This window comes from Accipiter gentilis, chromosome 15 (assembly GCF_929443795.1).
Source record: "Accipiter gentilis chromosome 15, bAccGen1.1, whole genome shotgun sequence".
In the NCBI taxonomy this organism is placed as follows: Eukaryota; Metazoa; Chordata; class Aves; order Accipitriformes; family Accipitridae; genus Astur; species Astur gentilis.
In genome coordinates this window covers 9,590,458-9,604,985 of record NC_064894.1, presented here as the reverse complement: position 1 = coordinate 9,604,985, position 14,528 = coordinate 9,590,458, and the positions used below count along the sequence as shown (strand labels likewise).

The following is a 14,528-nucleotide window of genomic DNA, read 5'->3' as shown; positions in this document are numbered from 1 at the left end:
GAAGTGCTCTAATTATTTAATCTAAAAATAAAGATAATTTGTAGAAAGCAATACTGAGTGTGTGAAAAGGTCAAATGTTGAGCTTCAGAATAAAAGATTGCTAAATATGGCTAGGCACGTGTTAATTGTGTATAGCAGAGGTCTTTAGTTTGATGGAGAAGAGAACTAGTTTTTCATTCAATTTATTAAAAAGATAACCTTACCTCAAAGCTTGGAGTAGATTTGAACAAATCATCTTTTCTTTGTTTAAATTATGTTTGCTAAAGACTGAAACTTTTTTTTTAAGCAAAGATGTCAAGTGAATTTTGAGGAGTATTTTTGGTTTGTTAAGCCTACAATTGCCTTTCTGTATCTCAGTGGTTGACTTGCTTACCTGCAGTAATAAAACATACCTGGTTTTGGAGAACTAACCTGTTTTATATTTATACAATCAGGCTCATTTATATTTTTGGATTAGTACAAAACCACTTTCTCATGGAGCTATGCCACCTCTGTGTAAATGAGCATGGGACCATGTATATACCTCCATCCTATGTGGAAGTGAGGAGAACCATAGCAGAAAGCCTTTGGATGTGGATATCTTAGGCTGTAACCTCAGCCACTACACAGGTTCCTTTTTTTGTACTAACCATTTCCTCACTGGCAGTGACATCTGCCTACCTGAAACTGGTCCTGATGTGTAACATGGAAATGTTGGTTTTTTTCTACCTGTAAGTTATGTTGGACTGTTCCACACACTGTCAGAGAGCTTTGGCAATGAATGAGGTGATCACACTCTGTAAGTTTTAAGTCAACCAGAACTTTTCATTTTATTCAAAATTTATCATTTATGTTGGCTTCTTTTGTTTCCTATACTGTTTGTTCTTTATTGACCTGCTGTAGCCATTTTCATTTCTTTTGCATACCAGATTGCTTTGACTGTGTTAATATGCTGAGACCCACTATTTTTATAGGAATGGAGTATAATTTTTTCTTTTTCGGTTTAAGCATGTCATCTAAAATACCTGGCAGCCTGAGAATGCCAGAGATGCGTTGTGTGGAGCAGAAGTAAAAAGCCTGCTTTTGTTGCAATGGGTGGAAACTATTTCAGGTGCAATGTTAAATGCAAATTATGGAATATATTATTCTGCTTACAAGATGGTATTTGTATAAACACAATAATGTAAAAATAAGGAAAAGGATTATTTTGATGGCTTAAATGACTTGTTTACTGTTGCTTTTTGAAAAGTTAATATCTTTGAACATTTTCCACTTTTGATGAGGCATTTTTTATCATGTTCTTTTTTGCTAAAGTAGCATTTCTCCAACCTCAGATATGGCTGCTATTACAGTTACAATAGACATAATTATAGAAAGGCAATAACTCTGCTGGGTCAGAATGGATTTAGAATTACAGAAACTGCTTGACTAAATTTCAATGCTGATTCTACAAACAACTCCAGGTTACATTTCAGTTCCTAGCTGAGTACCACGAAGTGAGCTGCACTCTAAATTGGGCACTGCCTATACAGAGACAGGAAGATCAGCCCTGTACTTTCATTTGTATCAACTAAAATATTTCTACTTGCCTGTTATTCAGTGTAAGAGTAACAGAAATCTAGTTACTTGGGATAATGCACTGCTTATTTCTCACCCCATGAGAAAATTTTACTTTAGGAAAGCAGGTAATAACTGAGAAAGGTCTACAGGTACTCTTTGGGTGGTTTTTTGTTTTGTTTTGTTTTGTTGGGTTTTGTTTGTTTGTTTGTTTGTTTGTTTTTAAATTATCCTGCTTTATTCCTCTGGAAGGCACTGATTTCCATTCAAACAGAGTTAGTGCTGAGCTCTTTTAACCCATTCCTGTCCCTTACTAGTTTCTCCCTTCCATTTCTGGACTTTTCTGGGAGCCTGATTAAAGCTATTCACCAGATTGTACTGCTTAGTCACACTGTTTTATTACTGATGGTGTTCCTTTTTGGTACTTTGGTATCCTAAATATGTCTGCAACTTTCATGGCTCTCTGATACTCCCCTTATGGACAAAGTAGCTCTTCAGCTTTTAAAAAGCTTCTGTGATGATGTGTAGAGCATCCTGGAGATGTCCAATGCTTTTCTTTAACTCACCCTAAAGAGCAACCTCTAGACAGCGTAACAGATGGATTACATATTGGTGTTTCACAGTAATCAACAGATTTATGAACACAGCTGAATCAGTTTTTGTTATTATCAGCATTTCTCACAGGATAGCTTCAAAACTTACATTTTGAACAAGCTGACAGTTATAACCTTATGCAATATTTTTTTCCTTCTTTCATTTTTATCTAAATCCTTCATAAGGAGTATTGGAATTTATGTGTTTATCTTACTTTAGAGAATTAAAATGTTGATATAATGGGGCATAGGGGATAGACCTAATGGGAAACAGAAAAGTATTCCAAGGTAAAATGGCTTGTGGAGGAGTCGTAGCTGTAGTACTTTGAGCCAGCCCTGTTTGTTTCGCTGCCTGTAGAAAGTCTGACTAGCACTCGTGTATATGATTATATTATATAAGCTGTATATGTGTATGTCTGAACTATGCACAAACACTGTAAATACCTACTGCTGCATGATTTTAGTACACATATTGGTAAAAAAGGCCAATTAAACACATTACAGAGTCACAGACCTGAACTTTTTCCAGCAGCTGTAGTCTTATCGGGAGGTTGTCATGTCCCCCAGGAGACAAAGGACAGCAAAAGAACGCTTCCCTCGCTCCTCACACAAGCAGCACAGGCAGCTGTTGATAGCCTGGCTTCCTTATTCAGAAGCATGATTCTTTTCAGTACTTCTTTTGCAGCATAAGAGATGCGCTGTAAGTATTTTCTCTTGTGTTGAGAGAAGAAATTATCTCCCTACCAGTTTTTCAGGTGTATGAGGCAGATGCCTAGTGTTTCAGCTATATTGTTATAGGCATAGCTGTAGTTGCTATTCATAGGTAAATACTGATAAGTGCTATGTAAGCGTGCTATAGAATGAATCACTGCTGTTTGTTAGAGAGACCGAGCACTGTTGAAGGTAACAGTATGACACTAGTTTATATGCTTTCAGGAAAAACTCCTGAAAACATTTTTATGGACTTTCTTTCATTACATACCTACATTTTGGGATCTAAGAAAAGCAATCCTAGATGAAGTGTCCGAGTTCACTGCAGAATTTTTTTTTCTGCTTTCTTGACTGATGGGAGAATAATAGTTTTGTTTATCTTCTGCTGTCCTAGGCAGCTGGTTAATTCCTATTCTCCTTTTCTCTCTAGATTGTTTTTTCCTTCTGCAGGACAGATTGGAACCACAGACCTAATCTTCTCCTGCTTTATATCCTGTGCAGCCACTTACAGGTGTGTGTATAGTGTCACCTTACCAAAATGGCAATGCTTTACAGAGATATAAATTAGAAGGTACAAGCAGTACAAGCAATGTAAAGAGCAAGATAGGAGATAATCAAGCCCCAGGGAGAGAAAGAAACTATGTTTAAGTCTTATACCATCTGGACATGACTTTTTGTAAGTGCTTATGAGTTAAAAATATCTGTAAGGTGCTGAGGCATCTGAAGGTTCAGCGGCATATGCCATTTTTATGTGAGGAGCAGCTGAGTCCCAGATCAGAGATTTACTAGCTGTTAAAGGGAGATACTCCTTAAGAGACCAGAGCAGACAGATTAAGCTTCTTACTTTTCAGAAGCTGCCTTTATAAAAGAAGTTTTCTGTTATTTTCTTCCCCTCCAGCCTGTCCTTTGCATAAAGCTATGCCAGCTTTGGTGTTAGGCTATGTGTGAGGACAGGGAAAATGCGGTTGTGCAAGGATACTGCCTGTACTGGTAATACAGAGCTCTTTGTTGGAAGGAGTTGAGAAAAAGCTGGCTGTAATTTGCTCAGGCTGAAAAAGGCTGAGCACAAAGCTTTAAGTTATATAAAAGCAGGCTGCAGAAAGAAAAGGACCCTGAGGAGGGCTTGTAACAGCAATGTCCTACAGAGTAACCAGTGAATCATCACATTGACTACATGATATTGTTAAACCCCATCTATTTGGACCTGTTTATTACAAAAATTTTGTGTTGTGTCTCAATCCTTTCACAGCTGTGCAACACCAATCACCTGAAAATTCCTTAATGGGTTTCTAATCTCAGAATACCACCTCTGAGTATCTTTTGCTCCAGCCTTGTTTTTATGTGCTTTAGTGGAAGGATAGCATAATGCCACTTAGTATAAAATGTGCCTGCACTGGTAAGAACATAATAAAGGTTTTGTTGTGCTGCCATATAGCTGAACCAAGACATAAAGACAATGCTGAGGTGAGACATTGCTGCAAACTCTTTACTGAGGCAACTAAAAGGTAGACAAAAATAATTTCTCACAGGTCAGCTCATTAAGGATGCTACTGAAGTAAGGGGAAAACCAGGCTCCTAAGTTACTTTTTTCCTTTCCTTTTCTCTTTTTTTGGGAGCTGAACCAAATTTGCTTAATGAGCTTTGGCATGAAAAATGATCTTTATTTCTTTCTTCCTACTATTTTCTATAAAAATAGAGCTGAGGGAGTGAAGAAGAGTACCTGGCAAACAAATGGGTATGTTCAGAGAGAAACGACCATTAGCGGGGAATAAAAAGTAGCAAAAAGCTCTTCCTACACTCCCCAAGCCCTTCCTCAAGATAAAGCAGATGTCAGGGCACAGTGGGGCTGAGGGCTGGAGTGGCAGGGGATCCCCTGGGACAGGCAGGATTTCACAGCCAGGGATCCCACTGCCCCAGCCATAGAGCAGGGCAGGCCCCTGGGGTTTTCTTAACCATGTCATCAGTGGGTGAACTGATACCCAGCACTTATAGCTGTGAGTTGCCTCTGGTCTTTCTTTTTTTAAAAAAGCATTTTCATCTGTGTTTTTTTCTTACCTAATATTTTTCTCTACTATTTTGCAGGACAAGGAGTCTGTATTCCTGGTGGTCCCTATTACATTTACACTGTCATTATGTGAAGCAGCTGAAATAGAATCAGTATGGTGAGCCGACTTGAAGCTTCCTGGCTCTCATAGGGATTTTAAAGCATTTTACCACTTACCTGGAAAACATTACATACCTCTGCTAAAACATCCATTTGTGGTCTGGGCAGTATTATGCTGGTATTCCAGTGTTATTGCTGATAAGAAGGGTGTCAGAAGGGTGCTGTGAGCTGTGTGACAGACTATGGTGTAGTCCTCAATGTTTTCTTTGTTGGTAGAGCTGGCCCACAAAATTCCTGCCTCTCCATCCTATCCTCTGCCCTAGACATTCATTCCCATGTCTATGCTGCAGTTTGCGCAGTTGTGCTCAAGCAGGTTTGTGACACTCTGCTGGAAACAAGATCTGGTTTGATTTGGGTTAAAAAGAGGAGTGTGTTTGAAATCCACATCACTTCTAGTGATGTAGGTCTACAATATCTTCACTGACCTGAGCAAATATTTACTGGCTTGGTAAAAACTTAATCCAATCCTGTATGTAATCTGCCCTCACAGGTTTAAATCTTTAAAAAGATTTTAAAAAGCATCAAGCTGATAAGACTGTTTTTCAAGAAGTAGCAGCCACATTTTCTGGAAGCAATTTACTGCTGACCAAACTCCCAAACAGCAACAGCTAAGGAAGATGTATATCCATGTTAAAAAGAGACTTTTATAAATGAAGAATGAATGAACATCTCTGCATTTTTAACATCTTTTTGCATTTCAAATACTACAGGTTTTATTTCATTTTTAGAAGTACTGAACATTCACTGAATTGGCACTTACAGATTTCTGAGCACAAGTTCTTTTATTTCCCTTCCAAATTATGCCAAATTAAAACAGTCTCATGTTTGCTCAAAATGGCATCAGAATTACAGCAGTGTCACTGTTTCTAAGTTGGCACTTCAGGGCAGTGTCCCTGTTCTGCTAGCCCACCCAAGCCTGGAAATGGTCCTGCTGCCTGCAGGTATCTTGGCAGGAGCTAAGCAATATTTAGCAGAAGGATAGCTGTTCAGATAACCACCAGACCAAAAAATGTGGGAGCATGTGGACACATTCTGCATCAGAAGGAGAACTGTACACGACTAAGGACTATTTCAGTTTTCAAGGTCTAGAAATAGGATTGCAAATTTGCTGTAGTCCCAATCAAATAGCTGGATGGAGTCTTCCTACTCCACACAATACCTTCAGGGTAATGGGAGACTTCTTATTTTCTTCCTTATTGGGAAAACAAGGGGGAAGAATGGTCCAGCTTATGGGCTCCTTTTTCTCCTGGCTGTTGGTTACTACATGTCTTTCATGTGAGAAGGAATAGAGGTTTCTCAGCTGAGTGAGGAAAGCATATATTCTAAATTTTTTCCTGGCCAAATTAAATAGAAATCTCACACACCACCTTGTCTCCCTCATTTTGATTCTATAATATTTGAATAGGCTTGTGATTAGGTGAAAGAAATTCACCATTTCTCTGAATGGTACCATAACTATTTAAAACAGCTGAATACAAAATGAACTCATTTACTTGCAATAGTCTGAAAAGACTTTTATACCTGGTTCTACTTCAGTAAACTATACCATATTCGCTAGAAATTTTAGCTTCTTCAATTGTATTTTCCCCTCATGTTTTAAGAATAAGACTTTCCAAAATGCTACTAAGAAATATATATTGCCGGTTTTTCATTTCGTTTTCCTGAATACCTTTAAAGCAGCAGGCTAAAAGGAGAACAAAAGTGTCTCGACAGTGTCATCTAGTGGCAAAATACGTACGAAGCCGTTGAGAGCAGCAGCAGCAGCTGAGCTGAGCTGGACAGCTAGCCAGCACCTTCTTTTACACACTGATTAATGACTGATCCACAGATTTGTACTTTTTTTGGAGGCCTCCCTGCAGCCGACTTGAGGACTTTTTCCATCCAGAACAGATAAGAGAGTACTTCTAGCAGTTTGCACAGGAGATGATGACGCCATCCGTGTTGCTCTGGGGGAAGAGGTCTATGCTTTTAGTTCAGTTGCTATGAAAGATTTGCCCTTTGCACACCTAAAAATATTGCCTGTGTAGTGAAACCATAAAGGGACATTGGTATCTTCTAAGAAAGAAATGATCTTTAAGCTACTCTGACACAGAAAGTCAAACTACATCAGTATAAGAACTATGAATTTGTGCTTTGTGGGGAACTGGTATAGTGAGTGGAGAATGTTGTCTCAGTTAGCAGAGCTAATAGGAACTACTCAACCACTGGCATATTTTAAAAAAGACAGGAAAAAAAAAATCAAATTTTATTTTCCTTTTTCTGTTTTCCAAATATCCTCACTTTGCTTATGTTTGTGCTACTGTGCTCTGGTGTGTTCACTACATTGCAAAAATACAGCCTACCAGTCATGAAGATGTGGATCATCATCTTGATTCATCATCTGGCAGCATGAGATGTACCCTCTCAGTCAGAAGAGGAGAAAGGAGCATACCTATAGACAGCACACATGGTTGCCCAGCAGCACTGAAGAGTTTAGAATGAATGTAAGTATAGGAGCTGGCTTGATTCTTGAGAGCAAACTTACAAAAAGGAGATACAACTGTGAGTGCAGTGAGATACGCTACAGTTGTATTCCTTGGGCTCCCTTTTTTGGAGGTCTTAGTCTCAGGCCCTAGAACCAGGTCACTGAATTTACTGTCCATTTGGGAAAGAAAGCAGAAGAGAGCCGAGTGGTTTTTTGTACTACTGTTGTTCAATCCATGCTGTCTCACAGGCATTTATGATCCTTTGGCCTACAGTTTTATCAAAACACTCCTTTGTACCTGCAGTCTGATATTGGGTGTTCACACTTGCAGCAACCAATGCTGGTAGAGGAGACAGAAGTCCACTTCAGACTTCATACCTAGAAGTAAAAAAAAATAAATAATTAATCAGAAACAATTACATCAAACTTGGGATTACTTTATCAAAACTTAGAAATCAGTGAGTGTATGAAATCCATCAAATATTATGCATCCTCTTTGTGAAACCAGAAAAAGTCATACAAATGGTCATTTCCATCACAACTACTAATCACTACACCTAATTTTATTTTCAATAAACTTTGAATAACATATGAAGATGCAATTTTTTTATAATAGAAAAATGCTCATAAATCTTCAGTATCCTTAAAGGCCATGACCACAGTTCTATGGTGAGAGGTCATAGAAAAATCGTATTTATGCCCATTAGAATGGCAGTTCATAGATATGCTGCTGCTTGGCTTTTGCTATTAGAAACCTTAGCAGAAACTCAGACAGATGTATTAAAGTTGCTAAAATTAATGTTGAAAGCTATTAATCAAAAATCCATAAAGCTTTTCTTTTTAAAAATGTATTCCATACATTTCCTAATACATTCTGTCTGGAATACAAAGTACATATGCATGATCTTTTTAAAGTGGGCCTGAACGATAGCTGGGTAGACTGGAATTACTTGAGAGAAAAAAAAGAACCTTTTTATAGTTTTTAAGGGTTTTTTCCCCCGCAATTTGGCATATCTTTACTTTAAAAATTGTAGAAAAAGAGACTCGTACCTTTTATAGTTGCACTTGCATCTTCATTTGTAATTTCATACACTAAAACAAACTGAATCTCAAATTTTAAGTACTGAAATATTTACTGTTTCTTATACAGCCTTTCATTCATAGGTTTCAACACACTTTAGATAGCTCTATTCCCTCCCTATTTTGCAGGGGAGTCAATGATCAGAAACAGCTTCATACAAGGGACAATTTAAAGCAGGTAAGCTAAATTCCTGTTTTCAGCAGTCCTAGTAGAGCTTATTCTGATTCTGCGTGGAGACAGACCATGCTGGGGTTGAGAAAGGATGCATATTCTCCCCACTGCCTGACACAATATTCAGTGAGACACTGGCCTAGCTAAGACTAGCTCAAGAGAACTACCTTGAGTCCTGAGCCTTCGCTTGACAAGCTCCGCATGTGAAGAAAACTGCGGTGCTATAGTTTTTGTTGTAAAATTACTCTGCTAAGCCTGTGAACTGTTAACCAAACAGTACTGTGGTGTCATCCGAGAGTCAGCAGAGCTTTTAGACTGTAGATGGCACTGCAAGGTAAGTGCAAAGGTGTGTGTAGTAGCTGTGGAGATTTTATTCTCTTGAGGTTTTTTTTATCTCCCAAACACTCTGAAATCAGTGTTCGGAAGATTAAAAAACCTCAAGAGAGGTTTTTTAAGACCCAGAGAAGACCTAGAAAGAAGTAAGGTAAAGCCAGAGGAAACCTGTCTGGAGGTGATGTAAAGAGAATGCCATGGTATCTTTGCCAACACACCATTTAATGCAGGGCTATCCCGTTTTGGGAACTGACACCTCCCACAACAGTGGTGGGTCACTGCAGAGATGGACAGGAGTGGTGACTCCAGCTGCTCCTGGCATGCCTGGGTCACACGGCTGGAGCAAGACACTCCAGGTCCCCAGGCGTCACTTCAGCTGGGCCATGAACTCCTGCAGAGAGCACACTAGCAGACTCTGAGAGACAGGCTGCATCCCACTGTGCCCAGTGCTGTGAAGCGCATCCTGACCCACGGCACTTTCCGTGGCCCGTGGCAGTAGGTGGGCACCCTCTGCCACCCAGAGTGAGCACAGCAGGACTGAACTGTCAGCAGCAACCCTGTTCTCATCACATACACCTCGTATCACCATTGACAAACTATCCTTTTTGGATATCTGGACTGCTATAGTAACAGAAAATACACCTCAGGCAGAAATGCTCCCAAGGTCTAATGAGACACGTTGGAAATCTTACGAGTTAAGGAAGAGATGTCAGACTATCTGACATGACATGGCTACATGGAAGTGTTCTCAGTCTTGCAAGATGAAGAACCTGCTTTGCTGAAGCCATGGCTTGTTGAGTGAAAGCTCCTGGGTGCTCACCACATCTCCATTTCCTCCTTTACCTTCACAGGGGAACTCTCAAGTCCATTGAGCAGACTTCAGGGAGTCCCCATACTTCACCACCTTCCTTTCCATGCTATTTGATCCTTGGACTTCTCAACACTTTTCTCAAATGGTATTTGTATATGGAATTTAGTAACCCTGTCTCTCTGAGTAAGAGGATAGGCTTTCTTAAAGCAAGATACACACATTTTTAATAAATCTGGAGACAGTTTACTGGTATAAAAATGCTTCTTTGTGGCTATCTGAAATAGTAGTCTGGGTTTCTTGCAAGACTTCCCTGCTAAGAGGTGTTACACTGAATCTTCCTCTATTAGTTCTGTAATAAAAAATTCCCAGTATTTTATAATCTTTTTTTCAAGTTCATAAAAGAGAAAGATCATGAGGAACTTATTTAGTATCAGCAGAAGGTAAGACTGGAGCTGATTAATTTTTTCTTCAGCAGAGAGTATTACTGCTGCCAATAAGAATTATTACTGAAGACTCCAGAGGACACTGGTAATAATTAGGCCAGCTAAGGCACATAAATAGAAATGTGAAGGGGGAAATCTGTCACTCGACACAGTATAGCTGAAAAGGAAAAAATTAATTATTTGCGTTTTTGATACATAGACTGAACTTTTTGATTACTGGCTGATAAAAGTAATTACCATCTTTTTTCAACATTCAGAATCAATTTCAGAAATCTGTTACAAAATCATTATAGTGATGGCATAAATTGCAGAGTACATTTTTTCCTCACTGTCGCTTACATCTTCTCCTCTAATTCCTCCATTAGCCTAAGTCTGGTGCAGCAGACAAGGCATGGAACTTTACCTCAGTATTTCTGCAGACTATTCTGGATGGATGGGTAGGATCCATAGGTTGCCAGAAAGCTGCCTAATGGGGTAATGTCCTCCCTACAGCCTAGATTTATCTCCCCTAGCCTTAAATGAGTATACACATTTGGAGCACAGTCAATCTGTAACCCTCCAACAGTCAATGAACTGAGATGCATACCAAGACAAAAAATACACTCTGTAGGCTAATTAATCTTCTCAAAATTGATGTTCCTCCTCAAATTCTGAAGATGACTAAGTATACAGGTTTTCCTTTTTAAGTGCTGCTCTTTCCATTTTTTGAGGGATTTTTGACTGAAAGTCTAGAGCTGCTACAGCTGCTACAACAGCAGTCAGAGACACATTTTTCTTCCTATAAGATAATTACATGTTTATTTGTGATAATTCAGACCTTTTCACCACAGACTGAAAAACCCCCGATGAACAGCTCCTAACTGTCAGGTGTGTACTACATGCTTCAGGAACTCACAAATCTGGCTGCTGGACTACCAATTAAAAAAGACTCTTCAGTGACTCATTACTGGCTTTTCATCTCCACTGCCTGTAATTTCTTCTGAAAGGTTTAAAATAGTGTATCTTTCTGCATCATGTTGCCATTTTCCACTGGTAAAAAAAAACCCAAACCAAAACCAGTAGTTTAAATAGAGGCTTTATAATGTTACGTTATTACTTCAACGTATATCTGCAAATCAAACTGTATCATCCTGATTCTGTGAATGGTATTCATTAGTTTGCTGCTTTTGCAGAGGCAGCACAAGATAGCAGGAATTTCTATTACTGACTTAGAGCTGGGAACAATTAGAAAAGCCTGAACAATAAGCAATAGGTGAAGTAGTTAATGTTTTATTTCTCCATGAAAATATTAGAAGTCCCGTAAAGGAGATCAAACCCTTGCATAGAAACCCATTGCTAAAAGTTTTTGGTCATTCTGTCAAGGTTTTGGCTGACTCAGACTCCATCAGGTCCTATTCATGACTCAGTATTATTTTCCAACTTTTCTGTGTCCCTTGCTGTAGTTTTCTATTCTTTACAGTAGTATTTTTCTATGAGAGACCTGAGGGGCTGTCCATCTTCTTAGAAATTATTTTGCTCATATAGAATCTGTTCATGTTGTCTTGGGCCTTGTTCTACTTTAAGCCTCTTAATTTTTCCACTGTGCTCTTTATCTCTCCAAAGGATGCCTGTCCCAGCTATTCACTTGAATTCGCTATTGTAAAACAAAGTATTGTTTATGACTGACTTCAGCTGTATTTGGACCTCCTTATCTCCCCAGATGGTCATTACTGTTCTTAGGCCAGCTGGCAGCATACTTGGAGCAAGGCCACCTCTGAGGTATGCTTATGACTAAAGCAGAGAGAAGCTATCACTAGGAAAATAACGCATAAATAAATTTCACGTAGCAGGCAGGGTTAGTTACAATGGTGAATGACTGCTGGCAAACCAAATACTTATACAGTAAAATACAGAAAGCAGATTGCACAAGTCACATTAACTCAGATGGCATGGGTAAAAATGCTTGAGATTCACCTACCTACAACTTCTACTCAGTCTTCCCCAAGCTGCTGAAGAACACACATAACTTTTTTCAACTTCAAATGTTTTGTGGTTTAAAAAACAGCTCGGTTGAAGTCTTTCAATGCTTGCACCACACAGGGGATAAAACTGGCTTTAAAGAAACATGTAGAAACCGTGGCCATTGGCATTACTGTTAACACACCATTAGTGTGTTTCCGTATTTTGGAAAAAGTGATGTATAGTTTTTTTACTCTGTATTTTATGGTAGGTACTGCTTCTCTTGGCTCCTAGCTTCCCACCCCAAAATGCTGCACTCTAATCCTGTTCCGGATTAATCTGTCATCTGTACCACCTATTACATGATCCAAGACATTAATTAAAATGTAGAATTGAATTGAGCCCTCATGGAGTTTACTTGAAACACACATTAAGTGAACCCTATGCAATTATTTTACAAGGGCAGTTCAAATCCTGTGCACGTACCAAGTTTGCTTACGAGACTGCCTGCCGAGCTGGTGTCAAAAGCCTCACAAAAATCAAGCTGTATCTTATAAATGAGGCCACTTGCTCTGCCAGAGACAGCAATTACATTGGCTTAAGACGATCTGCCTCGAGACAGCCTTCTCGATGCTTTCTGTCACTTCGTTACTTTCTAGAGACTGGCAGGCCGGTTGTTTAACTATTTGCTTTCGAGTCCCCCTGGAGGTGCTGCCTTGCCAGAAACCCACCCTACTTCTTCACCGCTGCCCACGCTGCTTCGCTCGTGAAGACTGACAGAACCTCAGCTTTCTCCCCTTCGCCTGCCCCCTCCCCATTATTTCCAGCCCCTCTCCTCGCCCACGACACGACGTGCCTCGCCGCCGCCTCACACCTGCGGCGGCCATTTTGATTTAACCCTTGCACGCCGCGGGACAACCCGTCATGCCAGGCCACGCCCACCAGGCTCGCCCCGCCCCCGGCACCCCTTTAGCCACCTGACCCAGCCTGTCAGTCAATCCGGGCTCCGCCGTGGGGGGGGCGGAGCCGAGGCGACAGTGGCAGCCAATCGTCGTGCGAGGTGCGGCGGCGCCGCGGCCAATCGGCTGCTTGCTTCTTCGGGGGTGCGGCGGCTGCTGTCCCTGCGCCCCGCCGTGAGCCGCTGGCACCGGCCGTCGCCGCCTGAGGTGTCGCGGTAGCCGCAGCGGCCTGGCCCTGCCCCTGCCCCGGTGTCACTGAGGATGAGCTCCCGCGCTGCCCAGCGCCCGTCCCGCCCTGCCCGCCTGAGTCCATTCATCTAGCGACTGGTGAGGGGCGGGCCGCGACCTGCTGATGTGTCCGGAGGGGGAGCCGGGCCTGGGGGAAGGGCAGTGTCACGGCTGGCCCCGCGGAGGGGACGGGACGGGACCCGGCCGGACCGGACGGCAGCGGTGGGGGGCTATAGGAATGGGGAGAGCCCCAGGCAGGAGAGCCAGGGAGATTAAAGGGTAGCCGGCCACGTAGGATGGGAGGCGACCGGCTTCGAGGCGGAAGAAGAGTGGCTCGGCCGCCTCTTTCGATAAGTTTTTTCTGTCGCTCGTCGCTTCCCGGCTACGTGGACATGAGTAGAGGGAGTTAAAACGGCCAGCTTCCCCCCCACTGCGTGCCCCTGGCCTGTGGCTGGCTCTTTGAAAAGCTTCAGACCTTCCCCCCCCCCCCCTCCCTCGACACTGGCAGAAGCCTCTGCCAGGTTTCCTTAGCTGGAGATTCCCGGGAAGCCTGTCATGTTTCCGGCCTTCTTGGTGATACTTTGTGGCTTTTGGTAGCAGCTCACAGCGTTGCTGGCTTTGAGCAGCAGTGTAAGCACCAGAGAGCTGAAATCTCATAGTTAGCTTAAAAGGATAGTTCTGTGCAGTCTTCTTAGGGGCCAACAACCTGATCTCTGAAATCTGCCTCTTTTTTTTTTTTGCTGACGTGGTCAGTGTAGCTGTCTGTCTTCATGGAAACTGACCACAATTTGCGGTTTGCAAAAGAAAAATAGTTTCCCAACATCATCAGATGTGGGTACTTCTTAATAATACTGTACTGAAAGTTCAGAGTTCATTCAGAAAAGTCAGCTTTTCCTAAGACTTCATGTATTTGTCAGGTACAGTGTTAAGTGTGCTGAAATTCTAGAACACATTCATGGATCGTTGCTCTTGACTTATCTTCGGGTTGGGTGTTTCAATAAAAAAATCTAGAGCAAGGTCCCAGTGTATTGTGGAAATGCCTGTAACTGCACTCACTGGTACTTTTGTCTATACCACTTTATGTTTTAATTTTTTG

At 41.2% G+C, this 14,528-nt stretch overlaps 1 protein-coding gene across 5 annotated transcripts in view; it reads left to right on the top strand.

Moving 5' to 3' along the window:
• The first annotated feature begins 13,349 nt into the window (after positions 1 to 13,349).
• Positions 13,350 to 14,528, top strand: part of IBTK (inhibitor of Bruton tyrosine kinase) — a 61,679-nt gene continuing 60,500 nt past the window's right edge. For all 5 annotated transcript variants that reach the window (XM_049817697.1, XM_049817696.1, XM_049817695.1 and 2 more), the window contains exon 1: positions 13,350 to 13,531. The gene's annotated coding sequence lies outside the window, so the exon portion shown is untranslated. The remainder of the gene's footprint in view (positions 13,532 to 14,528) is intronic.